This window comes from Tenrec ecaudatus, chromosome 17 (assembly GCF_050624435.1).
Source record: "Tenrec ecaudatus isolate mTenEca1 chromosome 17, mTenEca1.hap1, whole genome shotgun sequence".
Taxonomy (NCBI): Eukaryota; Metazoa; Chordata; class Mammalia; order Afrosoricida; family Tenrecidae; genus Tenrec; species Tenrec ecaudatus.
This window is the reverse complement of record NC_134546.1, coordinates 68889713-68905479: the sequence shown is the minus strand read 5'-3', so window position 1 is coordinate 68905479 and position 15767 is coordinate 68889713.

Sequence of the window (15767 nt, the reverse complement as noted above, 5' to 3'; positions counted from 1 at the left end):
AGCACCTGTGTTCATGAAGGAAAAGGAAACCACATTCATCTTTAGTGTTACATCATCCCTGGGCACCATAGCTTTTTAATTTGATCTTCTAATTATAAACTACCTATGTTACTCTTGTTGTTAATCTTCAAGGATGCTTTATTGCCAATTTCTCTTTGAGCATGGTTAAAACATCAAAAAATATTTACACGACAAATATTTCTTGTCTCCCAGCTACTTCTTGTCTGTGTATAATGCTGTTCTTTTTGTTTCATACTGTGAACTTCAATATGCATAATTGGTTCTGCTTCTCATATGTTAATGATTAAGAAAAAACTAACCACTGAAGGTGTAATGGTAAGAATTTTGAAAAAATGATACAAGTGCCTCCATATTACAAACAATCTGTAATTTTCATGGAAGTGTAAAGCAAGATAGCAACCCACTTTTGAGGTGAGTGTAATTTATTTGAGAGAGAGCAATGCTCCATATTTGAGTTGGAAGGATATATTATGTTATTAAATACATGTCTGAGGAAAGAGACGAAAGCTAGTATTTTGACACTTTAAGTACATGTAGTCTAGATGATTAAGCATCATCTAATAACAAAATGTGGCAATTCAGAACCTGCCAGTCCCTCTAAAGAATCAATCCTTTAGTGATCTCCTTCTTTAATAGTTACAGATATGCCACTCTGAGCCAAAATTGTCTTATCATCTTATAATACCCTGTCTTTACATGTACGTGTAGGAATATGTTGTTATATATACATATTATAAATATGTAAAGATAAGTTATATATGATAAAAAATCTGTGCATAATCAACACACTGTCTACACATATTCAGCCACTGCACTATTGTCCATTTGAAATTATAGTGACAAAGAATTTGAGTGGAGTGCTACATAAAATTTTTTGAGGATGCTAATTAATCTTTTTGAACATAGATCGCCTCATATTAAGTTGGTGATCAACTTTGTTCATTTCAGCAGCACTATGACTTAGTAGCCAACAACTAATTCACCTGGTGTAGTGTTGAAGGAAAAAAAATGTCCCCTTTTCATCTTTAGTGTTACATGTGCATTGTGTCCCATAGTTTTTAATTTGATCTTCTAACTATAAACTGTACACATCATTGTTAGTGATAAACTTCTAAGATGTGTTTAATTGCCAATTGCTCCTTGAATATTGCCTGCTAACCACAAGTTTGGCAGTTCTAAACCACCACCTATTTCAAGGGAGAAACCTAAGGCTTTGTACTCCATTAAAAAGTTATCATCTCACTGAGGGGCATCATGTCTCATAGTAGGGCCAGCCATGTTGTTCTCTCTGTGGACTGGCTGCTCTACTCAGGAACATCATCATCACGGCCTGGTGGGCCAGGCTGTGCTCCACTCTCTCCTCCTGCCCCTTCATCTGCTCCCGTTTGCTCTGATCAAATATGTCCATCTCCCATAGCTGCAGAGTCAATGTCGTCCTTTGGAACAAATTGCCCCTCAGTGACTAAGGGCGATACAGGGGACAGCACCGGAGACACAGTGTGGGAATTGCACCTGACCTGATCCCACCACACCGAGGCAAATCACTGGGGGAGTGCAGCGGAACAGCAAGGGAATGGAGTGGCAAGGTCCCCAGGGAATGCTGAAAGTGGACTTTGGGGCCAGGGCGTGGTGCCCCAACAGACTGGACTGGAAAACGCTCCTAAGGGCCAGCAAACGATCCCTGAACTAACTACAAGCTTTTCTCTTGTGAACTGTTTTGTTCTGTTCTTTTTCAGTGGTTTGTTTTGGTTGTTTTGTTGTCTGGTTGCATACTGTTGCTTTGTTTTCCTCTGTCTAGTTTTCGTGCATGTTAGTGACTCCACAGGTCTGTCTGAATAGGACAGGCTGGATGAACTATCTGGATGAAAAACAACGGGACCGACAGTTCCGGGGGGACTTGGGGTGGGGGGTTAGGGGGGGTAAGGAAGTGGTGTTAACAAACCCAGGGACAAGGGAAAAACATGGGACCCAAAATAGTAGAGAGGGGGGAGTGGCAGGCCTGGTGGGAAATGATCAAGGGTAAGGTTGCTTAGAGAAGAGGTATACTCTAGCCCAGGTGGCAATGAAGCATGGTAGTAGGGCAGGAGGAAGGTCAAGGGAGATGGAGGAAAGAGCTATGAGTCAAAGGGCATTCATGGAGGTCTGGACAAAGACATGTACATGCAAATATATATAGGAGGATGGGGAAATAGATCTATGTGTCTATATTTATAGGTCAAGTATTAAGGTGGTGGAAGGACCTTGGGCCTCTACTCAAACACTCCCTCAATGCACGAATACCTTCTTTTATTAAATTGGAACTCTATGATGCTCACTTTCCCAACACAACGGCTGGAGCCAAAGTGGGTGAACAAGTAAATGTGGTGAAGAAAGCTGATGGTGCCCGGCTATCAAAAGAGATAGTGTCTGGGGTCTTAAAGGCTTGAAGGTGAACAAGCGGCCATCTAGCTCAGAAGCAAAAAAAGCCCACATGGAAGAAGCACACCAACCAGTGCGATCACGAGGTGCCCAAGGGACCAGGTATAAGGCATCATGCAAAAAAGAAAAGATATAAGTGTGTGTATGTATGTGTATATATGTGTATATGTATATATATGTGTGTGTATATATGTATATATATCATATTAAATGAAGCGGGAAGTGCAGAGTGGAGACCCAAGGCCCAAGTGTCGGCCAATGGAGATCCCCTCATAGAGCGGTTTAGGAGAGGAGATGGGTTAATTAGGGTGTGAGGTAGTATCGATGAAGAACACAGCTTTCCCCCAGATCCTGGATGCTTCCTCCCCCCAACTACCATGATCCGAATTCTACCTTGCAGGGCTGGATAGGACAGAGGTTGTACACTGGTACATATGAGGGTTGGAGGTACAGGGAATCCAGGGTGGATGATACCTTCAGGACCAAAGGTGTGAGGGACGATGCTGGGAGAGTGGAGGGTGAGTGGGTTGGAAAGGGGGAACTGATTACAAGGATCCACATGTGACCTCTTCCCTGGGAGAGGGACAGCAGGGAAGGGGGGAAGGGTGACTCCGGATAGGGCAAGATATGACAAAATAACGAGGTATAAATTACCAAGGGCATATGAGGGAGGGGGGAATAGGGAGGGAGGGGGGGGAAATGAGGACCTGATGCAAGGGGCTTAAGTGGAGAGCAAATGCCTTGAGAATGATTGGGGCAGGGAATGTATGGATGTGCTTTATACAATTGATGTATGTATATGTATGGATTGTGGTAAGAGTTGTTTGAGTCCCTAATAAAATGTAAAAGAAGAAAAGAGAAAAAAATGATTAGGGCAAAGACTGTACAGATGTGCTTTATACAATTGATGTATGTATATGTATGAACTTTGAAAAGAATTGTATCAGCCCCAATAAATTATTAAAATAAAAAAATTAAAAAAAAAGTTATCTCAGAAAACTACAGGTAAATTTTTACATGCACCTAACATGTTGAACTGAGTCATAATCCATTCAAAGTGAATTTTGAGACATTGTTGGTACATTAACAAAACAAAATCCATGAAAAAATGGAAATTATTCCAGAAAACATTTAATGCCATTTCATGTTATTGTAGATGAATGTAAATGTATGTTTGTATATATGTATATGGAGTCACAGAAACATAAAGTTTGCGGTGCATTATAATAAGCATTTCATTGCTAACTGAAAGGAGAGTGGTTCTAACACATCGGCCACACATTATGAGAAATAGGATATTATTGTTCTGATAAAGATTAATATTTGTATTGTACCTTATAGAGTCTCAATGAGTAGAATGACTAAATTACAGCTTATATCTCTATCCATATATCTATTAGTATATAAAATATAAGCATATAAATTACAATTATTATTAAATATACATATGTATAACCTATACCTATTTATTCAATTACCACAATTATGACTAAGGAAATGGCACTCAATATAAAGTGTCAACATTTATTTTAATAGTACACTTAAAATATTTTGTTACACATATATAGTTTTAATCCCTGTGAATTACTTTTAAATATTAAAATATATTTCTCATATACCCACTTATATAATTTCTCGATATTTTATTAACTCACTGACCATTATGATTGTATCTGATATTTAAATTTATGATTTGTTAAATAATTGAGGTAAACTATGTATGTTTACTATCTATGAGCATAATAAAATGGTAAAAACCTTCTTTTTACCTGCTTGTTTTATTAGAAAGTATTTGCCCTTAATGTCCTCCGGAATATATGAAGTAAATACTATTCATGAGCGCTCCAGTCAAATTGCAATTTTTCCTGCATTAAAAAGACCAGGAAAATTATATCCCATGGAATGTCTTTGGGATGGAAAATCATTCAAGCATTTACCTTCACTACAGCATAACAAGCAATTTCACACTCAATTCAATGCTGACAAGTTTAAAAAATATGGAAAAACAATATGTACACTAAAATATAATTTCTAAAAGAAAGCAAAGGTGACAATAAAGAATCGGGAAAAATCCACGGAGATCCGTCAACACTCATGGGTCATCTTGGAATTTACAATGGAGCTCAATCTCATGAATGCAAGCACTGTGGGAAGGCTTTTACTCAAGACACATGTCTCATTCAACATCTGAAAACTCACAGCAGAGGAATGTGGCAACGCTTTTCTTAGAGCCTCAGATCATACTAGACATATGCGAGTTCACACTGGAAGTAGGCCTTATAAATATAAAGACTGAGAAAAAACTTTTACTAGATCTGCTAGCTTTACTCAACATATGAGAATCCACAGTGGGGAGAGGCCTTATGAGAGTAAGGAATACAAGAGAATGTTTACTCAATCCACAAACCTCAAAGTACATATGAGTATTCACAGTGGGAAGAAGCCTTATGAGTGTAAGGAATGTGGAAAAGCCTTTAATAATTCCTCAAAACTCAATCAACATATGAGAATTCATAGTGTAGAGGAGACATTATTTTAGTAATGAATGTAGGAACTAATTTATTCAATATGCACACCTCATTAAACATATAACAATTCAAAGTAAAGGGACGACTTATGAATGTAAGGAACGTAGTAACAGATTTAATGAATCCGAAAACTTCACTGTACATATGAGAAACCCATATTGCAGAGAAGCATTAGGAATTATGACAAAGCTATATAACTCTTTAGTGGTGTAATATGTTTGTTATTTTTGTATTCAGTTTTCTCATCTGCTGACTTCTATAGATGCAACATAAATTTTATGGATCATTATTTTTATTTATATACAAATATTTTATGACCTCACCAATATATAGGAATTTGGTAATGTTTTATACACTATTTTCTAAAATTTTTATTAAGGAATATATTAACAATCATTTTTTCTGAACATATATACTTTTATATGAATAAATACCTGTGGGGATCTAGCTGTCATATGGTATGTGTATTTATAACAAGTTTATATCAACTCTTTTTAAAGTAACTGTGACATTCTGTGATCTAATTAGTAGTGTTTCAATGTAGTTTCTGCTGGAATCACCCAGGCTACTTTCTGGACGAACTCAAAGTACTATTTTTGTTAGTGGTAACAGGAAAGGGCATTCTGAAGGTGAATCACTACAAAAACACCATATATGTTGAGGTGATGAATTTGTATATAGCAATCAACTAGAGCAAAGTCCAACATGCTTTAAGTCGTCAAAGACACCAGACAGCCTGGTCTCAATCTAGGACACAAGAGTTTTCTTTTGTTTTTCCAAGAAAAAAATATGACTTTTCATGATCCCTGTAAATGATGTGGCTGCTAATCCTAGAAAACACAGTTACTGATTGATGACATGTCCAATGCACTGTTGCTGGTAAAAATAACAGACTTGGGCATGTGCTTCTGAGCCAGTGGGTCACATAGTAATCAGCCTTGTATATTTCACTTGACTACCATGTCTAAAGTAATTTTTATCTTCTTTGCACCAGTTTAAGTCTTTTTATGCCCAAACAGTAATCGCATTGACCAATACTGGATAATTGGAATGAAAGATTTGTTTTGTTTTTAATCATTTTATTAGGAGCTCATACAACTCTTATCACAAAGCAAACATATATTAAACATGTAAAGCACATCGGTACATGCATTGCCCTCATCATTCTCAAAAGATTTTCTCTCCACTTAAGCCTCTGGAATCAGTTCTTCTCCCACACCTCCGCTCCCCCCACCCTCTTGAACACTTGATAATTTAAAAATTATTTTGTCATATCTTACACTGTCCAACGTCTCCCTTCACCCACTTTTCTGTTGTCTGTCCCCCATGGAGGAAGTTATATGTAGATCCTTGCAATCGGTTCCACCTTTCCACCCCTCCCTCCCTTCACCCTCGCAGTATTGCCACCTGTAGCACTGGTCCTGAAGGAATCATCCGCCCTGGACTCCCTTTGTTTCCAGTTCTGAACTGTATCAGTGTATATCCTTTGGTCTAGCGAGATTTGTAAGGTAGAATTGGCATCAGGATAGTTGAGGGGTAGAAAGCATTTAGGAACTAGAAGGAAGTTGTATGTTTCATTTTTGCTACATTGCACCCTGACTGGCTTGTCTCCTCCCTGCGACCGTTCCGTAAGGGACTCTCCAATTGCCTACAAATGGGCTTTGGGTCTCCATTACATACAGCACAGCCCCTTGTTCACAATGATATGATTTTTTGTTCTGATGATACCTGATACCTGATCACTTCAACAACTCGGGACCACACAAGCTGGTGTGCCTCTTCCATGTGGGCTTTGTTGCTTCTGAGCTAGATGGCCACTTTTTACCTTCAAACCTTTAAGACCCCAGACCCTATATCATTTGATAACCGGGCACCATCAGTTTTCTTCACCACATTTGCTTATGCACCTACTTTGTCTCCAGCGATTGTGTCAGGAAGGTGAGCATCAGGAAATGCAAGTTTAATAGAACAAAGTACTCTTGCATTGAGGGGGTAATTGAGTGGAGCCCCAATGGAATGAAAGATTTCTTATCCAACTGGGCATACTCAGGAATTTTGACTCCCTCCTTCAAGATCCAAACTTCATTTTGTTTTCAATTTATTAGGTCTGATCTTGGCCCAACATTATTGTATCTTCACTTCTACTTAGTTCTTGGTTAATTGAGTTTGTTTTTTTAATGAGGAGGGTGCCATTTCATCACCTGGAGTTTCTCCAACCTAAACTTTCAAAATATTAAGGTCCTGTCTCCTGTAGGACAAATCACCTATCTTTTTGATTCAGAAGATTCCTGATATTTCTATATTCTTTTTTAGTCATTCTATGTTCTGGTGAATACTAGATATAGGTTTTTGGCATATGTGTGTAATTTATAAACATTTGTTCATTTCTCTTAGTACAAAAATATCAGGTTAAGAAGTCTATTTATCTGAGATAAAAGACATAAGTTTAAATTCATATTTTTGATGAGGAAATTCCCCACTCTAAACTCTTTTCAAATGATTGAATTTCATGGGAAAACATGACTGCCTGCAAGACCCTTTAACAAACTCAACCAATCTCAGTCAGAATATAACTATAACATATATATTATTTTTATTCTTTTTCTTAAAAAGCAAAACAGAACCTTAAAACCCCACCCCGCCCAGATAACCCAGAACTCCATATAACAGCAAGTCTAGCAGGCTCCCTCTCCTTCAACTTGGCAACTAACCAGTGCTGCCATTTACTTCCTCATGACCTCCCCCTGATTAGAAGCACCCCTTTCCCATCACTAAAACCTTAAGTCTCCATTCCTACTGGACCTCCATTTCCTTTCTGGGACCCCTGCATTGATGATGATTAGCTGGTGTGACACAGAAACCCAATGCTTCTCCACTATGTCCCATGTGACACTGATGCTTAAAGCTGCAAAACAGTGTTGTCCACCCCCAAAAAAGGGGGGGGGCTTTTTAATAAACACAGTAACATTGATCTGTTGTGCTCTTCATGTACTTCATAGGGAATTGATATGTTAATCTGATAGATTACTAGATATCCTCTATATATATACCACATTCACCACTGCCTCACAACCCACCCATCCTTTTCTCAGTGACAACCTTTCATATAAACAAACAAGTACTAGAACACCCCTTGAAATTCCCTTTTCTAGTTTATAAAAAAAACATTATATTTAGTCAGAAGACCATTTATGATTATAACATCACTTAAACCCTACCCTTTTGCTAATATATCCTATTTTCTGTACCTACCCATCTATCAAGCTTTCTTCATCTCCACACAACACTATTTACAGCTATCTGATATTCTCCTCTAACCCAAAGATCCAGCACCACATGACCTCTACACAACCCTCAACCCTGCACACTACCTATATTTGAAGTAATATGCCACAACAATCATAAATACATACAAGTGTGTAGTTATATCCCCGGTTGTTGTCCTACATAACTGAATATTTTGCTTGGCATGGGTGTATTCCTATGTCTATATAGAATCTGTGAAGATTTGCTCTACTCAGTAGAAATGGGTATACAGAGAGGATGTACTGGTTAGGCTCTTTATATTTTCCATATCACCATGTTTGAAGCTTAGTTTTGCATATCTTTCCCACCAGTGTTGCCTTATTGTTGTGGCACGTTGGTTGGGCAGTGCATCTCAGTGCTTGGGCAGCTATATCGTGATGCTACTTTGGTAACCCCAGTGGAGTTGGGAATTTAGCCCTAGTGGTGCTGTGACAGAAACGTTTGACAGCTAAGAACATGGTCTGTGTGCTACTCCTACCAGTTACTTCACTGGGAAGGACAATGATACATTTACAGCCTGAGAAATCATGAAAGGGGCTGAATGAACTCCATGAAAGGGGTCTGTGTGGGGTCGTGTCAACAGTTATATCCTGGGCTCCAAACCAAAAGACAGCACTTGAACACAGGTCTGCTTTGCATTGTTTGAATGACATTCCAGAGCACATTCACCATGCTCTACTCACCATAAACAGGGTGTCATAATTCAGAGGTCTTGTTCACCCTCTATCTTTTTGCCTTCACTGCCTTTGCAGTTGGTCTCTGGGATGCTTTCCCTGATGCAAATCTCATTTCCCTGAGGTGCATCTTCTCTGTGTCAGCTTGGTCAGGCTGTGATACTCAGTAGATTGGCAATCACGCTACCTTGTAAATTTGAAGCCCTTGTTGTGTGAAGGCTTATTTGTTGGTCTGTGATCCCAAATTACTCTAGCAAAGAAGATGAGACTGCTGCCATTGAGATTTAGCGCATTGGAAGTCCTAGAGAAGAGATCTTCTCAGTCGTACATGGGAGATGTGAGTGAATATAGAGCCAATAGAAGGGTGTTAATTTTTCTTATATATTATGGATATTGTCTTCCATTTGTATAAGTCCACCAGGGTGAGCTTATGTGATAAATCATTTCATAAATGTAGGTTGGAATACCAACCCTTTATCCAGTCAAGGACTAACAGCTCTGTTTGGATGTCATGCTGATGGACGCCCTGCATGGTCTTTTATTTTCTCTGTTAGCTAGGACATGGGTTAGTAAGCATGTATGCACTTTCTCAAAGTACACAAGGAATGAGGGAGCAGAATAAGCACTAAGTTCTCATAACAAATGGCCTTACCAGGAAACTCAAGGTGTTTGTCCTTGAGAAGGATTTGTTTTCACTTTTTGCAGTCCATGGTACTTTCAATATTATCTGCCATTACTACATTCTAATCTTTGATTCTTCTTCAGTCTTCCTTTCTATGCACTGAAGAATGTACCACTTTCACATTCATTGTTCACCGGCAATTGAAAATACTGTCTGCACACTTGTTTAATTTCCTTTTCTCAATTGTGTTTTAAATATATTACCATGCGATAAATCAATGACACTATAAACAGAAGAATCATATGCTCCAAGGGGATGATTGATAAAGTTATCTACATTAAAATAAAAAAATATCTGGAAGGTGAACCAGAGGTGAATAGAAAACACAGAGTTAGGGATGGATGTGGGGTTCACACTTAACCCTAGCTCAATCTAAGAACAATTAGTTCTTATGACATGGCCCTGATCAGTATGTGCCCTTTTGAAGGAACTAGAGGAGGTGTAGGTGCTACAGCAAAGTGTGGTGAAGAAACGAGATGGTATCTTGCTCTCAAAAAGAATGGTGTCTGGAGTCTTAAGCTTTGTTTTTAAACAAGCAGTCATCTAAGTGTAGCGTCAACTAAGACCACATGGAAGAAGAACACCAACATGCTGATCCAAGGATTGTCAATAGTAACATTCAAATCTGAAGGAGAGAATTGTATCAGAGTTTAATTTTTTTTAACTCTGGTTTGCAGAAGGCTATGGATGACAGTTGAAGGCCAAATACATTTGCGGGTTCTACACAAGGAATAAGCTTCTGGTGATTTCTCTCTGACCACAATTAAGGGATGGGAATAACCTGGTTATCAGACAGGGTATTAGAGAAATGATTATAGCAGATTGAAATAACAAATCTGACTTGAAAGTTAAAAGCTTGTTATTTGATCTCCCTTTTGATACACTTTGACCTTAATCTTGTTTTTTAATACTTTTGGTTTTGGTTTCCAAATTGAGTTTTTTCTTTGTTGTTGTTGTTATTGTTGGCAGCCTTCTTGACTCTGTTCTCGATCTTTCTATATATATTTGGTATATGGAACCCAGTGTGGGTGACTCTATAGAAACGATAACTATATTAAGGGTTCCTAGTGGGAGATAACGGGGAGTTGCTATCAAGAAATATGGGCAAAAAGAAAATGTTTGAAACTGATAGTCATTTACATGACACCATGCAACTATTGAATGATGTGACATCTGGATTATTTCTCAAAATGGTTTGAGGAAAAAGAAAGAATCAGAAAATTCCAAGGCTCCTGCAGGCATATTTTAAAATCTTCAAGGTAACATCTTTGCTTTTCAAAACTTTCAAGATCTCTTTTTAAGCAGATTTATCCAATGTCATGGTTCACTTGATCTCTTGACTTCTGCTTCCATGGGCACTTATTATGCATGCAAGCAAGATGAAATTATTGACAATCCCAATATGTTCTAAAATTCTCATTATGGTCTGTATTGGTCCAGTCACCTAAAAATGTATCTTTCTCCCCACCCAAATGGGAAGAGAATGGCTTTCTGTTTGTGAAAACCTTACATGTGTTGTAATTATTTCTTTCATAATGAGCATGTGTAACAGAAGGCATACATGTGTACTTTTGGGGTGAACTGGGTGTAATCTATATTGAATTTTGAAGCTATGGATTTACTTGCTCTATTCAATATAAACAGGGCAAATAGATTTGTATGTACTGCTCACTCTGTATCTCTTTTACAGCTCAGTACCTATTCAGGACTCTCATTGTGTTTAAATATCTTACCTATATGCTTAGGTTCATTATCTGTATCAACTTGGTTGGGTCACAATTCTCTGTAGTGTAGTAATTATGTAATGATGTCAGTTTTAGAGTCTAGTCGAGTAGTATGCTCGTTGGGTCTATTAATCAAGAGATGGTGGCTTCAAACTCACCAGGTTTCCAATTGAGAAAGATGAGAAGTTTGCTCCCATAAAGACATATTTTAGTTTTTACCCAAGTACCTGATACTTCCTCTTGAGTGGAAATGGAGTGGTCCACGTGTGCTTTATAGGAGAAAGATGTGGTTTTCTAATCCCAGAAAGAATGACAGCCATAGAAACGCACAGGGGCAGTTATACCTTGTCCTAAATAGTTATTAGTCTGCTCTGACGCAATGGCAGTGAGAATATTTTTACTCTTATTCTGGACTATGGTATATAACACAAACATTTTCTGTTGCCTGCATGGATGTGGGTGATTTTTCTGTTTTCCTGATAATAGGGCATGCAATAGGGCCAGTAGTTTGGGGATCCTATTATGGACAGCATTGAGGGAACTAGGGAGCAATTCTAGTTGGTCTAATGATTGGCTGTGAGGGGGGATGGACACAGTGTTACTGGGTTTGGTTTATTTTCTGTGGATGATATAAAATGGAACTCTGATGGATCAGTTTTTATGGTATCATGTGTGAAGACATTCCATGGTAAAGGAATTCAGGCTGTTTGGTAAATCCTTTACTCCCTTCATAAGCTTTCTGAGATAAAAGTAAAGGGGTTTTCCTGAGGTATAGAAGCACAACCTTTCATATCTGAAAGCATTAGAGAGAATTGAAAAGAGAGATGTAGAATCTGACTACAACAAGAAAGGAGACCTGGATCAGAGTTCTTCTGTAGACCAGCAGTCCCTACACAGTGAACCTCCTAGATCCAAGGTAATGTCGAAGCACACATACACAGTGCTGTCTAAAGCAAGTTAATAGCAAGTTAATCCCACAGATAGTCCAAGCAGACAAGGACCTTGCGCCAGATGCAACAGAATAAGAGAGGCTTAACCTATGCCTGATAGGATATGTAACATAAGCCACAGAATTCTACCCACCTAATTTATAAGAAAATACACTTTAAACGGAAAACCCCCCAATTATTGATGGTTCCTTCAAAACACACTTAAAATCTAAGAAAATGTGCTGGACTCTTCTTCAGAGGTCTATACTCTGAACACATCTGGTTGGATGCTATTTCTGGAAGGGTATTGCCCATCTCTCCGTCCCTTTTACATTCTTCAATGTTATGGAAATCACTTGGGTTTATGGAACAGTGGGTTTTTTGTAATGGGTGAGGTTCTTTATCCACTTGGTTTGGCCAGGATTCTCAGAAGGTTAGCAATTACGATAATGTCAGCGTAGGTGACAAGTAATGCCATCACATCCATAAAGAGATTTTCTGTCAGCAGCCAGGAGTGGGAGGTGTTATAATGGTGGGTGTGGTTTCCCCAGTATAAATGTAAGTGGATTCTCTGTAAGCTGTACAGCTATTGGCCAGGTCCAGAACCTCACCACACTTGTGAAAGGATCTTCCTTGTGAGATGGGATCAATCTGATGTGCCCTTCCTTGAAAACGCCACTGATCTTCCCTGCAAAATGCTGAGAGAAGACCTGCTCTGATCTGCCTTGCAAAATTGCTGATGTGTCTATCAAGGTGCTGGGAAAAGACCTGGCCAGATCTTCCTTGAAAGATGCCTTCGAGGTGCCATGCAAGATAGTAAGAGAAGACCTACTATGGTCTTCCTAGTAAGAGGTGGCCGAGCTTCCTTGCAAGATGCCGGGAGAACCTGCTCTGAACTGTCTTTCAAGATGTCCTTCATATTTCTTAACGGTGCTGAAAGAAGGCCTACTCTGATCTTCCCTGATCTGCCTTGCAAGATGCCGATAGAAGACCTGCCATGATCTTCCTCACAAGTTGCTGCAGCTCTTCCCTGCAAGTTGCCCGAGAAGGACTGCTCTGAACTGCCTTGCAAGATATCCATGGTCGCCCTTAACAGGTGCTATGAGAAGACCTGCTCTGAACTTCCTCTCAAGATGCTTCCATCGGCCTTGCAAAATGCTGACGGAAGACCTGGTCTGATCTGCCATGCCAGATTTTGCGGATCTTCTTACCAAGAGGCTGATACAATACTTGCTCAGATCTTCCTTGCAAGATATGCCTGGGCTTCTGCTCTTTATGCAAGATATTGCTGACCTTCCTTGCAAGATGCTGATACAAGACCTGCTTTAGCCTCCTTGCAAGTAATCCCTGGTCTTCCTTTAGAGGTGCTGAGGGAAGACCCGCTCTGATCTTTCTGGCAAGATTTTGCTGATCTTCCTTGCAAGATGCTGACCGAAGACCGGCTCTGACCTGCCTTCCAAGATGTCGCCAATCTTCCTTGGAAGATGCTGATAGATGACCTGGTCTGATAGATATTGCATGCAAAATATCCCTCGTCTTCCTTAAATCGTGCTGAGCTAAGACTTGTACCGATCTTCTTGCAACATACTTCTGATCTGCCTTGCAAGATGGCGATGGAAGACGTGCTCTGATCTTCATTGCAGAGGTGGATGATTATGTTTGCCATATAGAAGACCTGCTGCGGTCTTCCTTGCAAAATGCTGCTGATCTTCCTTGGAAGATGCTGATAGGAGCGCTTCTCTGGTCTTCCTGGCCAAGATGTGGCAGATATTCCTTGCAAGATGCTGTGAGCAGAGCTGGTCTAATCTACCTACCAAGATATTGCAGATTCTCCATAGAAGATGCTGATAGAAGACCTGCGCTAATCAAGCTTGCAAGACATCACTGATCTGCTTGGCAAGATAAAATAGCTTCTCTGAACTCTCTTGGATGTGACTCCTAATCATCATTGCAAAATGCTGAGGGCAACCTGAGGGAGATGTTCCCATGTGCGCATGTGTCTCCACCTTCAACGTGTATGAGCCCAGTTCAGGCATCAGGAGGCCCACAGGTGGGTCAAATAATTCTCCCTCCTCCTCTCTGGAAAATTTTGGGTAGGTATGCGTAGGGTTCACTTCTCCTTTTTCTCTTATGCTTGCTTCCAAAGGTTTGTGGGAAAAATAGGACTTTTATCAATGTTGCATAATTGCACATCAAGACCCTGGCATACGCAGAATGCTACACCCTTACAGAGACATTTTTGGGGGGCCCTGATTGTGTGTGTGTGTCTGTGTGTGCTTGCACATCATATACGGTTGTTTGCATAGCATGAGTTTTAGCAACCACCCCAACAGTCTGTCAAGCAATGGTCTAGGCCAGGGAAACACTGTGGTAACTTCTCATGTGCTTATTTACGTATGTTTGTCAAACTCACCCTTCTCATAAGGAGGTGTGCATGCTCTCGACCAGCTCTGGCTCCTCTCTCGTTACAAACTTCTCCACTTTTACGGCGGAATAGTATGGGTGCTGTTTTATTGCTCAAAAGTTTCATGATTTTTTAAATTATTAATTTTAACATCGGGTTAATTTTAACATGTGGAATAGTATGGGTGCTGCTTTCATTTCTGTGTAGGGTTTACTTCTCTTTTTTCTATTCGTACGTTTTCTTCAAAAGGTTCGTGTGAAAAAATGGAAATGGGGTTTTAACAGGGCAAATATGGATCCCTGTGTGAAACCAATACAGTGTGCTGATATTCTGTTGGGCTATGAAAATGAAGATACAACATCTGGCATGAAGAACTGAATAATCCCATTTGACCCTAGAAATCTCCCTGTATCCTGAATTTTCACAAATAAGTTAGTGTCTTTCTGGACCACTATGGGCTAAAGGTTCTGATAGAAAGACCGATACAGATACATGATATTTGCACACAGATAATAAAATACGGTTTTTGAGTTTATGTCTTTTCAGATGGGATTCCAGAACACACACACACGTGCGCAAGTAATAGGCCACCAAGGTTAGGATAAAAACAGCAAAGGCAAAAATCAGAAACAACAACAAAAATTGTGACATTTGAAGGAATAATTCAATATAAAATAAACCGACTGCCTAGCATTTACTAAATTATTAGCTAGATGATTGCCAGTTGCCTCACAAAGTGTGAGTGGAATACATAATGTTAGATTTCCAGATAATTGTTAAGCTCTTAAGAGATACCTTTACCCAGGCACCATTTTCGTGGAGTCTTATTGGACAGCGTTTTTTTCCCTCGTTTACTCTTTTTTTATATTTTCATTTAATAAATCATTTTATTGGGTTCATACAACTCTTATCACAATCCATACATACATCAATCGAGTTAAGCACACTTATACATTCGTTGCGCCCGTCATTCTCAAAATTTGCCTTCCACTTGGGTTCCTAGAATCAGCTTATTTTCCCCTTTTTTTTCCCTTATCCTCCCTCCACACTCCGCCTCTCCCATGAACCCTTAATAGTTTAT